Here is a 17,276-nt window from a genome sequence, read left to right as displayed (position 1 = left end):
TTGGCTATGTGTTATCCAATTTTCAAGAACTTTCTTTTATGGTGTCGAAATACTATCCACCTTAGCTTTCCTGTATAGGCGGCCGCCCGGTCTAATGTGCATTTCTTCTATTAGAAAAAAATAGTCGCATAATCTTACACAGTATTTTCTAACAAAATTTTATGACTTCTGGTGCATGTTTATTTTACTAGAAACTCAGAACACAAGCACAAAATAATTATTGGCGCAATATCAGACACAAAAATTTAGTTTGCAGCTGTTTGATTGGCAATTTAAAATAATGTATACTTTTGAGTGGGAAATTAATCAAAAGTACTCATATCTGAGCCAGTTAAATTAAAAATTTTATCATTTCAATTAAATTATTTATTCTGGTTCATAAAATTGAAACATAAAATAATTTTTTGCTTATAACAAAAAAAACTTGTGTTGATTTTTTTGTATACTTTAAAATTTATTTCCCTTACTAAGAGGAATCGTATATGTATATCGATCTTAAGTACAGATTCTTGTATCTATTAGAAGGAAAGCACTTATTCTGAAAAATTCATATGCATACAGATGTATATATATACGTATATGTGTGTGTATGCCAAAATTCCAAATTTTCTTGTTTAGTCAATTAGTATCTTGCGTTTGTTTTTTTCTCTGGCTTAGTCATTTAGTTTAACATAATTTTTAATGCCTTTATTTAATATATAATTTTTCACAGCTTTAAGCAGATTTGTTTACTGTCCCACACAACATAACCATGGGATTAAAAAGTAAAATATTCCAACGAGGCTAATTTCAATGGATTTTCTTTTAGTGGTTTTTATACTTTGTGGCAAAATTTAAATAACTAATTTCTTTTTAGTTCTTGACTCGCAGTTGACGTCAATCGCTAGAGTTCTTTTTATTATTTTCCATTTTAAAATTTCCTTCTATTTTAATATTTTTTCTATTATTTAATTACTTAGTACTTTCGAGCGGCATGAAACAAATTTGTAGGTACGTAAGTGCATACGTACATATATTTTCTCCGCTGATTAGCAAATATACTGCTCCTTCCACTGCAGCACAAATGTTTCCGTTGCATTCTATTATATTTAGCAATTGAAACTTGTTTTTGTTTTTTTGTTGCTTGGTATACAAAAGTCGTCATCAGTGCGTCAAAGCGACGAAACCTTCAATTTTATTTAATTAGCAATATTTACAAGAAAGTTTTGCAGTTTTATTGCCTGTTTTTCTTTCGTCATTCCTGCAGCAAACGACAATAAAAGCTACTGTCTGACCGTCCAACCATGCAACCAATAAACTGGGAGTCTCTGCGCATCGCCTGTCGTGAGCATTGTTGCTGCCGCCAACACCGCTGCAGTCGCCTTTGCCGTTCGTAACAGACAGTATGGCTCCTAGCGACACTAACATAAACACAAAATTACATAGATGTTTGTATATTTACCGGCCGACCCTTCAGACTGCAGCAAGTGCGCTTACCATTGCAGACAGGCCAACGGTCCCCATGAGACGGAATGGCTGGGAAAAGGCTGACTAAATGGTAGCCTGGTTGCCTGGTATGGCTATGGCTAACATTGACAACAAGAGACGAGAGTCAACAGACGAATGTCGGCAGGAAACGAAGGCAGTCGTTTGGAGGTGACTCAAAACAGTTTCACGTGTATTACTTCATCGTTGACAGACGGCGTGCGAACTGCTGTTGACTTACAATAATTGTTATTGCTGTTTTTGCAGTTACATACATACATACATACAAATGTATGTACAATATTTAATGGCTGTTGCCGCAAAGCGTGTCGGCCAGCCGTTTGACGCTTTTAGGTACCTTTTTTCTGTGTAAGTTTTCTCTATACTTACTTCCGTACATACAAATGCAGATATGAGAACATTTCGCCCGTCTGTAACACTTTTTACTCGCCCTTTTGTATACTAGATTTTCCACCTTACTCCTTGCGTTTATCGATAGCCCGCTTGCTTCGAAATGACGCATCGACGCAAGGAAACACAAACAATGAGGCATCCCCTCGGCAGCTGAATCAACGGTAACCACAAGCCTTCTTCCTGCATGTGTTTGTATGTACTTCGGTGACCAACTTTCTTCCGTTCTCCTCACACCGCACTTTTCTCGCCACTTATAAGCATTTCTACAACAGCCCACTCATCCTTCCCCTTTCCCCCTTGTGTTGGTTGATCGTTGAGGAGCATGCTTCCTTTAATATAATATTTGTTTATATCGCATACACAATGATTAGTCATCCTCAGTCTGGCACACTCTCACTCTCTCGCTCACACACTTTTTTCGTTCTCACGCAACGAATTCGGTCAGAGGGGTTGGTACCCTCATATTTCATTGCTGTGTTTGCTTAACAACATTGTTTCAATTTGTGTTTCCTTGTTGTTGGTTTTTTTTTTGCGTGTTGTTGCACGCATTTTTTTCGCCTACAACTCACCGCTTTACGTCACGTACACACTTTTGTCCTCGTGGGCTTTTATGAACCCACTTACACGCACTGTAATGACAGAAAACAAAACAACCCTGTTGGAAAAATCTGATTCTTACCTTCCCCTTAAAATTTATCTGTTCTTTAAATAAATTGTCGTAGCCTCGACTGCTTGTTTTATGTACTTGTATGTGTGTGTATGTATGCATATAGATGTGGTTATCGTCGATAAACGTTAAAGGTTAGTGCATGACCCTATTAACATACCTTGCATCGAGGGCGCCAACTACTTTACATTTGTGAAGCTAGAGGAGCTGACAGCCAAACTTTTCATTTTACGTTACCCGCATTCCGGTGCTTTAAGTTGTGAAAGAGTGTTTTGTGCTCCTCAGCTACAAGAACTACTCTACCAACTTACGACTACTTTCTCTTTGGCAGCTAAATGTTTGACACTTTTTTGCCTTCCTAACTTTTCTTTAGCTCTTTTATTATCTACAATGGTCAATCTGTCGGTTTTTAAACAGATGATTTTAATAGTTTTAGTTATTTTGCTCTGCGGTGTTGCCACGTATTCACTAGAGAAAACAGCCCTAATACTGAGCTTCATTACTATAGTATTTTGGCAATCAAGCGAAAACTGGCACTCCCTAGAGCATCGATTTTTAAAATTTACCTAGTATGCACACCAGCGCTTCAATCTCTTTGTAAAGAAGTGTTTTTAAAACAATTCCATATAATAATAATTCTCTAATTGCATATAAAAAAAAAGCAATTAGAGCTAGTTGTGTTTCTGACTTCACTAAAAAATTTACCAACTCGGCACCATTGACTTTTTCTACCGGAAAACTGGCAAATAAGAAAAAACAGTATATGAGCAGCCACGCATTTTCTCTAAAACTCCTTCATTCTGCATTCAGTCCAAAAATAACAAACAGCACCGCAACTGCTACCATTTTCATTATTTTCCGCCTTCTTATTGTAGTTGTTGTCGTTGTCACAACAGCTGCCACGAGCACGAATATAGCCTTTGGCGCTGCATATCCATATGTATGTATAAGTATATACATATGTATGGATGTAGTTCTGTTGGTAGTGGCATTATTATTGTTCATCATCGTATTGGTGCTGATGGCGCTGATGATGAGGATGGCGTTGGCGATAGCATTGATGATGAGTCATCGCCTTGCAATGCAAATGTGGCACGGAAATCAGCCGCCCGCAATTGTACCACCACCATAGAACACCTCTTTCCTTTACTATTATTATGACTTGTATTTTTTTTTTGTTCCTTGTAGCCATCGCACCGACATCTCCGCCCCGCTTTCGCTGCTTTTATTCGCCTTTCGGCTGTCATCGATTCAGTTTATTTTCGCTTTATTGCGTCGCACACTCAACCGCTAGTACGTCTGTCCGCTCTTTTGCCTGCGACCACCCATTTTTTATTTATTTGTTTGTCTGCCTTATGGCAAACTCCCCAACCCTTATCTTATTTATACCACCACCACCACCCATAATCATATATAGCGGTGGTTTATCGCCGTTGTTGGCCTCGCCAGCCTGCAGCGGGTGCTCATCTCCATATATAGTACATACATACATACATATACATAAGTACATATAATATTTTTGGAGGTGTGCTGAAAAGTAGCAGAAGGACAGTGAGCATTCTTTTCTTACTCTTCTCCCAAACATAAATTCTCTTCTTTGGCGGGACAACGACCGTATAAAACTAAAATGAACTACCTTGGGGCTAAATTGTTGACACGCGGCTTTTCTACTTTCCACTTCCTCACGCCACCTCTGCACCTCCGGCCCAGCAGCTATTCATAGCCTGCTTACTCGCCTTCATACATACATACATATGTACATCCAAACATGCTTGTATTCCTTTGCTTTTGCTTGTTTTTAGTAGTTTTCCGATTTGCCTCTCGCATTTTTTGCGTGTTAAATTTTTATTTCTTTGTGGGTTTGTTTTGGCGGTTTTACATAAACCAATGCCTGCGGCCATTAGCCCGGCTGGTCATTAGTTGCTGTTTCCTCCTACGATATGGCGATTTTATTTTATTCGAGGAATTTTTTTAATTTTATTGGCAGGTTTCACTAAAATATTCTCGTATGCTTTCGAAAATAGCCGAGCTCTGGCATGAATAGTTTTCCCTTCCATTTATTACGATATTTAGTTCATGTACGTGTCCTTTTTTCCTATTTTATTTTTTATTATAACCAGTTTTCCCCATTATCCAGCTGCTAATGGCAGGTGCGTGCGGCTTGGAAGTATGTTTCCATTGCGTGTTTTATCTCTGACCCTTGTTTTACGTGTCCTTTTCTAATTATACTGTTATATTCAACTATTATTTCTAATGCGTGGGGAAATTGTGTCATTAACAATTTATTGAATACATGCAAAGCGAATATTTTGGGTGCGTGTCGATAAAGTTTCGTAATTGCTGAATCGTTCCTTAGTAAGCTTGTATATAAAAATTAAGTACTCGAGCTAAACTAACTCAAAATATTCCAGAATTGGAATAATTATTCAAGAGATTCAAAGAGGCATCTGTGGCTGGTTCTAGCAAATCCGTTGACTTCGATCTGCTATAACAAGATGAAAGCTCATTTTAAATGTCTCATGCTCCTAGTGTGGAATTGTATACCAGAATCCATAGAGCTGCCCATATGAGAAGCTAAGTATAATTCAATTTTACTTTGATTGATTACCTAAAGATGCTAAAAGTACTTGCCCATTGTAACTATTTCCGACTGAGATATGGTTGGTTGATTTGCCGGCCGTAATGATAGAATTATACCAAGTACTTCGGAATGTAGAGTCCATTTTGGACCTGTCAGCGTAGAGAGTGCTAGCTTCTTTATCAACAACTTCACTTCTTTGCCATTATATTTTGGATGAGGAAGGTGCCTAAAAGATTTTGTTGAAGTTTGAGTTGTCTACCTCATTATATAAGTACATTAGTGGGCCCTAAAATGAAGAAATATTAGGGATTTCTTGGAACAGCAGTTTTTATTGTAGCTTACGCCATTATCGTAGATTATACCTATTTACTTACGTACGCACTTAAACGCATTAGTCATTGCCCAGAATCACTCACCCTAATTTACTAAAATTACATACAATGCATCTACAACTTTGCTTATGAAAGCCAGCTGAGTTCCACGTACAGGCCAGCGTCCCTTTCATTCCCGCTGGCATATATAAACTCAATTGGGATTTTCTTAGATTTCCATACATTATCTTCTGCTTGCAGTAAATTAATTGAAAACTTCCAAAAATTACTACAAATCAACAGCAATGTATGTAACAGTGAATGCTATTACGTGCACACAAACGAAGAGCACAACAATAGCAAACACAAAACACAATAAATTCGCACACGGCACGAAACAATTATAATCTCATTCACTGACAGCCTGCTAGTCGGTCTTGCTGCATCCCACCAACCCACCAGATCCACCACCCAACACACGACAGCACACGTATGCACATATGCACATACATATGTAAGTCCCTTCTAAAACACGCTCACCAATACATACTTCATTCAAAACAGTTTCACACCGACAATTGCCTACAACCACTCTACGAGTACCTTTCTCGTGCACAACTCCGCCACCCCCTTTTCAACTCACACCAGTGCAATAATCGTCATCGACGTCAGCCCATGGTTATGTTTACCTCTAAAAGTACTATGTTGCCTCTTCTCATTATTCCTCAAGCCTTTTAAGTACAAACTGAAAAATTCAACAAAAACAACAATAAGAAAAATTAATGAAAGCAAGAAAATTTTTAAATGCTAACAACACACAGTAATACCTGGCAAATATGCGCATAAAGACGAATACACAGCTAGGTACATTTGAATAGCGGCGCTACGTACATACATATGCCTCAGTAAATATATGTACATTCACACATACAGACATATATACGACGAGTAGTAGAACTCTCGACGTATCTAAGAGATTCGAGAGTGCGGGCGAAATTTCTCTCTCTACTTAACCGGCCCGATTGGGTCTGCTTCTGCTGAAGCAACAGCTATAATGGCCAAGCAACAATAACAACATGACAACAACGATCATAAGTAAAGAATCAACAAAAGCAATGGATGACTGGCTGACTGACTGCGACTTCCCTGCGTACAATTCCCTGCCACACTCCAAGTCAAAACACCAACAACAACAGCGTCAACAACTCGCCCTGGTTGTTTGGTTGAATGACTATCTGGCTGCCTGACTGACTGACTGCCTCGTTCGCTGCCGGCTGCTGGCTGGTGGTTTGCGGCTGTCGACTGCCGATGACTCATCATCATCCATTTCGTTTTTATGCCATGAAATTTCTGAAGCAATCGCCGTGCGAGTAAATATAAATGTTTACAAATACATACTTGCATATATATAGATATGTATGTATGTGCATTGTTTATATGGCGTTGTGTTTATTTTTATAGCACTCATTTGCGTGTGTGTTGATATAATATATGTGTACATGTGTGCACTCTGACGTTTTTGCCTCGTCTATACTATAGCAATTATTATTATAATTTCTTCTTTAATATTTTAGTAGTAATATTTTTATGAATTTCAGTCAATGCGCATGCTATTTTCATTCATATGCGGAGTAAAATAACTTCAACAAGCCAACATGAGTATTTACCTACACACATACATATTTACATAAGTATAAATAATGAAAATATTGGCTTGACTTGAAGTAAGAAATGTTTGAGCAAGCAGGCAAAACGACTTACGCCCTAAAATACCAAGCAATTTGGCCAAAAATATCTAACAAAAGGTTAGCTGCATGCAAATTTTTCGTTATTTTAAAATCTTTTTAATTAGAAACAAGTAATCGGCCGCTTTGCTCTACATTTTTCATATACCTATACTTGTTTTGTTTGTTTTTTACATTTTCTAAGTTATTTATACCATTGCGGTGCTGCAAATAACTTATAACTTAACTTATATAAGGGCTTGGAAAATTTTAAATAAGAGAAGTGCCAAATTTATCGTTTTCACACAACATACTTGAATTTAATATTTACAGTTTCCTCGGCTTGAATCTCCTACGAGTACGAACATGAGTTTATTGTTTTGAATAATCTTCATATTTTAATTTAATTTTTCGTAATAAGTAATTCGCTCTGACATGAATAATTACTTCTGTGCCTACTTAGTATGAATGTTTTAGTGACTTCATGGTTTTATATTGAGATATTTGTGTGAAATATACAAAAATCTGCAGAGTCCGAGTTCCCCTGATGCTTAAAAAGAAACAGTGCCGCACATAATTCGCTAAATAATAAAAAATTAAACTTTATTTCTAATTCCATGTACAAAATTTAGTTACTTAATTAAGAGTTAATATTTAAATAATGAACTTTGTGATTTTCGGAATTTTCACTTCGAAGTTTTCATAATTAATTTGTATGGCCAGAATTTCATTTTATGCAGCCATAATAATTAATTGGTAGCTTGCCCACTTTCGAAATGCCTCCTAAAATATTATTCATGCTACAATCTTTAGTAATTTGAGGAGCTTAGTGAACTCAGGTTTCTAAAGATTAGGAACCGTATAAAATCACATTGAGTACAAATTTGTTTTAGGGTAATAAGACTGACTTATAAGTCACATAAAGGGCGCGGGGCCTAAGTGATTTCCAAGAACATCCGCCTAACTTCAGTTAAATCACTAATTAATAAAATAATTATTTTCATAAATAGTCCATATGTTACATGTTTTCTGCCTAAAGTTGCGGTTTGAATTTTATAAAAAAAATTGTTTCGTTTCCTTTTTTAACTTTGCATTTAACGCTAGTACTTTATTTCAACTTTTTCCACAGTAGCCCTTAGGGAACAAAGTATAATCATATTAATTTTTTTTTTTTACTTTTCGTTTACCTTTTAGTTTTAAATTTTGAATTTTTTCATTGCAAGTATTTACAAAATAATTATACTATCTTATGTCCTTGTCTGTTTTTTTAACTTTTTTTTCAACAAAATGTTGATATTGGCTTATTACCTTATTTATAAATATATGAATTAAATAAATAGTTTCATAAGACAAATTGTATGCGATTTTTGATTATAAATTTCTTTTTTGGAAAATTAGTACAAAATTTCTGTGTTTGGAAATTAGTACATAATTTTTATGATTTTCTACTTATTGTCTTATTAAAAAATTAAAAATTTTACTTCAATTTTGACAATTCGTAGCTAATTTTAAGCTTCTAGTTTAATAAATATTAAAAAAAATGTTTACGGAATTTTATGGTTTTTTCTTATTATCTTATTCAAAGATTGGAAACTTTACTTCAATTTTGTATTCAATTTTTAATAGTTATAAATATAATTTTTTTTTGTGGTTGTCATTTTGTGTGCAATATTTTTATGTTTAGTATTTAAAATATTAAGTTCTAAACTTTTTTTTTTTTAAATGTTACCAGTCTTCTTTCTTTTTCTTTCTCTTTACTGTTAAAATTTTACAAATTTTTATTTTCTTATTGAAAGATTGGGAATTTTATTTATTTGTTATTTATATTTTAGTTATTTTCTTGTTGTAATTCTTCATTAGCAAAATTTTCCTTTCCAAAATTTATGCAAATAAGCCATTAAAAATCCATTTTCCCTCAAACCCATTGTTGTCGTCAGAAATGTAATTATCCATATTCATTTAATACTTCATTAACTGTTTGCGCATGTAAGTATTTGTTTTTTATTTTATTTAATTTTTTTTTTTTAAATTTTACTTTTTTCTATGCCATACTTTCAACTGCCATTTGCCGACTCATTCATTCAACAATTCATTGATTTCTTTACATTTATCCATTCACGCATTTTGCTTACGTGCTATCACTTAGCTATGGTGTGAAAACAGATTTTTTTGTATTACACATTTGCTGGTTCACACACAACTACTTACGCCCCTACATGTTTATGTGTGTACTTGTATTCACCAAACATACCAAACCATATGTAGCTTGCGTTGGTTGGTTGTGTTCGTCTTTCTTCCGTCCGTCGTTCTTGTCTAGACTGTAGTTTGTTGATTTTTTTATAATTATTAAACATTTTTCATTTTATATACAACTTACTCTTACTACGCTACATAGCATTTTTTATATTTTTATTTTCCATTTCTGTCTTCGCATTGCCCACCTGTTTCCGCCACTTCCACTTTGGACATTTGCTTTACGCTAACAAAAGATAATAGTGACGAATAGTGTGTTCCCTGTTTCGAGTGCTGCTCTACTTCAAAATTCAAAACTTAAATAATTAGTGGAGCTTTTGTGTAAAATCTGGCACTTGACCTAGAAAATTTCAACAGCTGACGAACTTGATCTTTTGTAAATTGCTAGTGGTTTATCTGGAGTTGTTTAGTAAGTTGCACTACAGACGGTTTTGGTACGATCTTTAATTTCTGAGATGTGGTCAGTTTATGATATTCTTTCCAAAACTTGCGCACTGTTGTCTATAACTCTTTCACTTACTCACATTTTTTCTGCGTCCGCTCTCTCATTGTTTCTTCTACTTCACGTCTTTTGTACATTACTGTTCATACATTAATAGCTTGACTTACATTTTATTCACGATTATTTTTATATGCTTTTTCTTCTTATTTGTATTCTCATAATTTTAAAAGCTAGCTGTAAATTAATCGGCGTATCTAATTGTTTGAAAGTTGACCTTTTTCGATGGCCCGCTGACATCAAATCGTTGCGAAAAGGAGTCATGATTTCTATACATTTTTGATAAGCACGTGATAATCACATAGAAGCAAATGGAAAAGTTAAATTTAAAGTAAAAAAAAATAAATACATATGAAAATACACCAGGAATGAAGATATAAATATGTATTTTTCAAGCGATAGTTTCAAATACGAAAGTTTGAGCTCGAGTTCACTTTTACGAAGGGAATAGATTTATACTATACTTATACAGTCAAGAAAAGCTTAAGCTAGAAAGTTTGCTTCATATTCTTATATCAAGTAAAAAATGATACAACTTATTTTTGTGGTATGAAACGGTACTAGTTTATACATGTAAATATGTATAATGAATATGGATTATCTAGTCCAAATTAAGTAATGATTTTTCCTTTTTGCAACAATGCAAAGCACCTGAGCTTATTTTAAGAAAATATGAGCAAATTTAAAACATAAAGTTAGAACTGACTAATTGAAAAATATTATATTATATCAAACACGTAATCTTGTTCGGTGCAACCAAATCTTAATCTACTACAGTGCATGTGTATTTGTAACAAGTGAAAGTATAGTTATTAGAAGACTTGTTTGGAATTGAAGACTATTGCGTAAAGTTAACAAAAAATTTGTTTTTTTATTAAATTAAATTAAATTAAAAAAAAATTACAGGTTTTAAAAAATAAAATAAAATAAAATAAAATATGAGAAAAAAATAAATTATAAGAAAAAAATAAAATAAAAATCTGCCGTCAGACAAAGGAGGACAAAGGAAGGTGTTTTTTCAACTATTTTTGTTGCTAAAATGTATACATTCCCGTGTCCACGAACGAAAAGTATTTTGTTAACCAACTTTTCGTGTAATTTGAAAAATTATTTTTAATTAATCCAGTTTAACAGACTTGCTGAAATCATACTTGATACGTCTGGCGACTTCTTAAGTTGCCTCTTCACAACTTTTAAGAACAATTATAGATATACGAGTATGTACGTGAAAGGCATTTAAACTGCTAAACTAATTACAAACATAGTATGTAAGCAAACGCATGTATATTTAAGTAAAGTACATAAATGTATTCTTACACAAATGTTTTTTTTATTATGACACTATGCCAACACTTTTTCCAAGAAAGAAAAGACGCAGTTTTCAAAACGTTTTTCTTAAAGTTTTTTTATACATACATTGATATTTAGATGATAAGAAGATAAGCTGACAACAAAGCAAAAAAGATAAGATACTTGGGGGGAAAGTAGCAAAAGGAAAGTAACAGCGTTCGGAATGTATAGGCAGTTAGCTTGAATTTGCCTGGCAAAGAAAATTAAATAAATATTTAATGGAGAAGTAAAAAAGTGAATATATATTGTACATATATTACATATGTAAATTAAGATTTTTGATGCCTATATAAAGAGAAAATTTAGTTTAATGCTATTGACAAAAAACTACTAGCTCGTCAAATATGCATAAGAATATAAAAAATACCCAAACAGTACACTGTGCAATTCTTGATGTGAATTTTTTTGTAACAAATTTATGGAAATTTTCATTCGAAATTGTAATTAATTGTGGTATTTATATGGAAAAAAGGCCAATAGACAACTTCTGTCACAATTTACCCAATGGTTGAAGTGTCGGTGAACGCTTCGTGTCTTTTAGTAGTCTAAACAGGACGCCGTTTTGAGCTTCGGCAATAACAGTAAATGCGCAATGGAGAGTTTTCTAAGATATTGTGGTTTGAAACATTTTATATGACTGTAAATGTAAAAAAGCTTTTTCGTCATTAGTCGTTTTCAAATAATATTTACGGTAGCCTTAAACTCCTGAAGGCCGCCCCACACAATAGTGTTATAAGACATACTGGAATTCGCGGACCGATTTGTTTCTGTTTTGCTGTGCACTTTTTAAAATATATACTGCAAGAGTATTGAAACATTTTCGGGACAAATAACTATCAATTTCGCGACACTATAAAGTTGAATTTAATAGGCAATCATTTTGTTTGAATAACTAGTGACCATAACTCTGGTGCCAAGATTTTTTCGGGACAAATATCAGTTTCGGGACACTTAAAAGGTAATCATTTGTTTTTAATAATTAGTAGCCTTAACTCTGGTTGGTGTTCCGATTTTTTGTGATAAAAAATTATCCTTTATTAGACACTAATTTTTTTAAATAACTAATAACCTTAACCCTGATAGATGTCCCAACTTTTTCGGTAAAAATAATTATCAATTTCGTGATACTATTAAGTTAGCTTTAGAAGGCAATCATTTGCTTGAATAACTCTAAATCATAACTCTGCTATGTGCAACAAGCTGCACCTTTGGTCAAAGAATGTTCAGCCTTTGCGGGATAAGTTTTTCGCCTGCTTCGAAGATCTTTTCTATTTCGACGGGGTCATTCATTACTGTTTCTTAGATAAATATTATTCACAATAAATATTTACTACTACTTTTTGCACTAAGCACCACTTATTTACCTTCACGTACTTATTTTTTTATTTTTATTTTATTTTTTTTTATAACTATTTTTTATTTACGCAAATTAGCTTCCTCTACGTACACCTTTACTAATACAAATTTCATCTAATGACAGCAGAGCTGTTGATTATCACTTAAGTACTGATTAGATAAAAAGCAACAAAAAGAAGTTTAGAATATTGTTTAATTCATTCATATATGGATATGTACCTTTCAGTTACTTTTCGTCTCCCTGTTTTGTAATAATTCTTTTTACGAAACCATAGCAACAATGAATTTTACCATTTATTTATAGTAATCCCGCGAATTATTCATAGAAATGATGAAATCATAACATAATCTGAACTTCATCAAAAATAAAAAAAATGATAAGACTAGTTTGCTTGGAAACTCATATTTTCATTTACAAAATAGCAACATCACAATGCGGATATTTGAGGGCGTGTGCACAAATAGTGGTATAACCCTATGCACGTATGTCTGTTTGTATATAAATATTTTATGTACATACCATAACGTAATTTTAACGCATTTGTCATCGCGCTAAAAATAAATGCTGTTGAATATTGAAAAGTCAAAGAAATTTTAAGAAAGCAAAGGAATGTGCGATATCAATTTATGACCCAGGAATTCCAAGAGATGTCGTATATGTAAATATATTTGCGTGGTCTTCGGTCAGCTCGACGAGTTAACCGCATTCATACTCACCCACATACGTTCATACATTGGTATGTAACTGCAAACTGATGTACAATTCATGCCTCAACAATTTAAAATATAAACAGTTTATTATAAGTCATAAATATGTAACAGACGCGTGAGCTTGTACAAATTCCAGCTTCCCGCAAATTACGGCGAAACGTTTTCTTTCACCTACAACTATATGTATGTATGTATGTGTATAAGTCATTGGCGTTGATATCACCCTGCATTTCGCAGTAGAGAGTAAACAACTCAAAGACGACCAGACTTCTCTAAGCGGGAAAGACACAGCCACGGGCACACGAGATTCATTAAATTTTATGGCGAATTTGTATAATTCGCAGTTTTTGTTTACATTAGCATGAGATCACAGCGATGAGATTTTTGTTGTTGCTGCTGTTGTCATTGTTGACAACTCACGGGAATCCATTCAGCCATTGAAGCGTGCAAACAACGATCAAGCTGTCAGTCAGTCAGTCATTCATCAAAACAAAACAATTGTTAGGTGTGTGTACGCATGTGTGTGTGTGTGTGACTGCTTGAATCGTTAGCGTGTGCGCAGGCGCTCCCTGTAAAGGCGCGCGTTCCGCGTTTCATTACGGATGAGTCACCGTCAGCCGCAAAGCCACCCGCTAAACATGAAAGTGAAGGTTTATTTTTGGTTTATTTCTTTTATTTATGTATTTAATTTTTTTGTGAGATTTTATACAAAAACTGTTTAATTTGAACTGCATGAACTTCGCTTGAGTACTTTTGGGGATATCGCATTTAATTTATAGTCTAATTACAGCGTTTGAATGCACCGCACCGCCACGGCGACAATGACTCGCTAAAGTTAACAAAATTAATTTTTTTGCATTTTGGTTTTATATTTAAATATTTTTAAATTTAATTGCTTAGCTTTGCATGCATTCCATTTAACAACTTTTTATATTAACGCAAATGAGCCAATCAACTGCTTGAGTGCGCAAGTTGAAGGTCAATCAACGAAGTACCAGAAGCTGTCTCATACTAGCTTCAAATAAATTTTTTCTTGTTTGCCAAAAACTGAAAAACGCCAAAAATCGATCACTTCCAATTGACAGTGTACTTTGTTCGCAGTCAGTCGCAAACGCGACTACTGGATGGCAGAGCAACTCATTGTTGTTAATGGCAACTGACTACCTCCTCTCTCCTAACGCTTGTTGCGGGGATGCCACTTGCTGAGTGAAGGCTGCGAATTGCGCGTGCGCACCGCAGCAGTCCTCTTAGTAGTGACCACTTGTATTATTATTATGATTTTTTTGTTTTTTTGTTTTTCTGCGACTTACTTGTTTTGAGTTCAATTCACTTGAATGAAGTGGAAACTTAAAGTTCGTTTGAGGCAAGCGCGCACTTGAACTTTGTTGTCGGTGGAGGTGGAGCGATAGCGTTGGCGCCCTCAAAAGTTTCACATGAATCATTGGCAAAGCTTGCGATTTATTTACTGTTTCTGTTGATTTTGATCGTTTTTATAGCTTTTGTTTTATTCTTGCTTTGTTGATCGCCACTTATCACTCAACCTCACGCATAAATACACAGTCGACTGTTGGCAAGTTTGCAACTGCAATAAATATTGTTTGGTCAATGGCTCGTCAATAACAAACGCTGCTCACTCGTCCAAGTAGTGGAAAAATTATTATAAATAAATTGTTCTCCAAAATTAGGACCCCGTTATATGCACCATTGGTTGCCTTTAAGTATGCCTATGAACATCATCCTAAAAGTATGCACAGATGTAGTGGTTTTCTTCAAAGTGCAACATATTCGGTTTACAAATTGCATTTTCTTATAAATACAACACTGGAAATCGGAATCCCAACTAACTTCGGGACTGATTCGAGATTGAATGGCTTAATGTTGTCAAAATTTATAAATGTATATTAATAAAAATTTTTTAAATACAAAAAAAAAATAATAATTTTGTAACTAATGTGCAATATTTTAGCCAAGCTACAAAATTTAAAGTTCATAAAGATTTCTCCAACTTCACTGTAGATCGTATTTGTCATTGCGAGAAACTATCTTCTGCATACTTCACTAATCTCTACCTTACTCATTTAACTAACTTATACAGTTGTATGTACATACATATGTACGTGCTCATACGGCTTTTTTGCATAATGGTGTGAGTTTCGATCGGTTGGTGTAAATTTACCTGCTTTTGGTAACTACTTCGGCGCCATTTCGCACAATTCAGTCATCTACCTATCTTCACACAGACTTATGTATGTGGGTATGCTTGTTCATCGGCTGACACCTGCTTCATTGCATCATTGTTGTTGTTATTTCTTCATAAAATCTTCACTTTACTGACTTTACGGTTTCTATGCTTTTAACATTTGCCATTCGTACGTTTTCATTACTAATGCCACTTTGCATCTTGTCTCTCTTGAGACAACCAAATGTCGAAAAAAGCGTCAGTGCCAAAATTAAGCTGCTGCCAAAACGTGTTTCGGCCATGACTTATTCAAAAACAAAGAAACTAAAAAAACTGAAGTAAACAAAACAGGGAGAATAAAAACCACGCAGTAAAGATCAAGCGAAGTAAGGAGAAGAGTAGCCGTCACTCAGATAATAAAAGTATAAGTAAATCGCTGAGGCCATCGAGTTAGCGTGGATTAAATGCTTTATTTTGTTAACTCATTTGTTTACGCTGACGAGTGGATTTTATTGTGAAAGAGCGAAGAAGAAGAATAAACGTGCTCACAAAAATAGCAATAAATTAAGAATAAAGAACAATTAAGCCAATGAGTCAGCGCCGTATATGACTTGAAATTTATTTAAAAAAAGAAAATAAATTACTTAGCTCGCAATAAGCATACAAAAGTTTTCAAAATAAACCTCCGCATGCCACAAATTACATGCAATATGTACGTATGTACATACATATGTACGTGCGAGTATGAGGAAACGCTAAATACTATGACGTGTAAATGGCGGACAGATAGCGCCAGCTGAAGGACATCGGCAGAGTTGGCGGCATAGACAGGCCAGCAATATAACTGAAATATTGTATATTTGTGTGTAAAGGTGTATCAAGAAGAAAAATAAAATTAAAGTGGCAGCATCAGAAAGTGCGTGTCTGCGTCATGCTTGTGTGTCGCACATGACGCGTCACACATCCTCACCTCTGGCTGCTATTTAGTGGCCAGCTGCTAGTGTTTGTTTGCCTTTATGCGTCAGTCGGTCAAAGTAGCGGCGACCTGTTGTTCGCGATCGCCAATTGCTAGCACCAACAACAAAGTCAAAACGTATTTACACTTAATTTTGTAGATATGTCTGTTCGTATGTGTATATATATGTATCTTTACAAAGTAGACAGCTCATCGCCTTACTAACACTGATAAGCAAACATCTGAATGTGTTTGTTCGTATTTGTGATATGTTGCAGCTGCAAGTGAAAAGTACATGCATAGCGTACGCTAAGAGTCATCCCCAAAATATTCTTAATCATCACGCTCAATTAAAACACACAAGCCAATGCACATAAACATAAGATGAGAAATGAAAAAGACTTAAAGAATTCACGAAATCGAAACTGAAAGGCGCAATCTTCTAGAATGCAACAACACTTGGAGAGATGACACTGCAACACGTCATCGGTGGTGCAACAGCCGTTTAGCTGCCAGCCAGTCCTTGCGTCATCCAAAATCGTTGCATTCTTTATTGCCGTCGTGATGCTTGACATTTCACGGTGTGACAGAATACATACATATGTAGCTAATAAGTCACCTTGATTAAGATTACGCATCGCGCGCAATTACGCATAGAACACAAAGTCATACAAGCCATTTGAAAACTCACAAATTAAAAGTGACAAAAGGTAATGGTGTGCACATACCAAAAATTCCATTACAATGACAATCTCGCCAGTGCCGCCGAAGCCGCCGCCGCCACCCACCATTTGTTCACTGGTAACTTGTCA

The 17,276-nt window shown here is 34.8% G+C and overlaps 1 protein-coding gene across 1 annotated transcript in view; it reads left to right on the top strand.

Moving 5' to 3' along the window:
• Positions 1–17,276, top strand: part of LOC129253341 (tyrosine-protein phosphatase vhp-1) — a 57,048-nt gene that overhangs the window by 25,833 nt on the left and 13,939 nt on the right. The window lies entirely within an intron of this gene.

This window comes from Anastrepha obliqua, chromosome 1 (assembly GCF_027943255.1).
Source record: "Anastrepha obliqua isolate idAnaObli1 chromosome 1, idAnaObli1_1.0, whole genome shotgun sequence".
NCBI classification, from domain to species: Eukaryota; Metazoa; Arthropoda; class Insecta; order Diptera; family Tephritidae; genus Anastrepha; species Anastrepha obliqua.
Note: the sequence above shows the minus strand (reverse complement) of the source record. Positions and strands in the feature narration are given on the sequence as shown.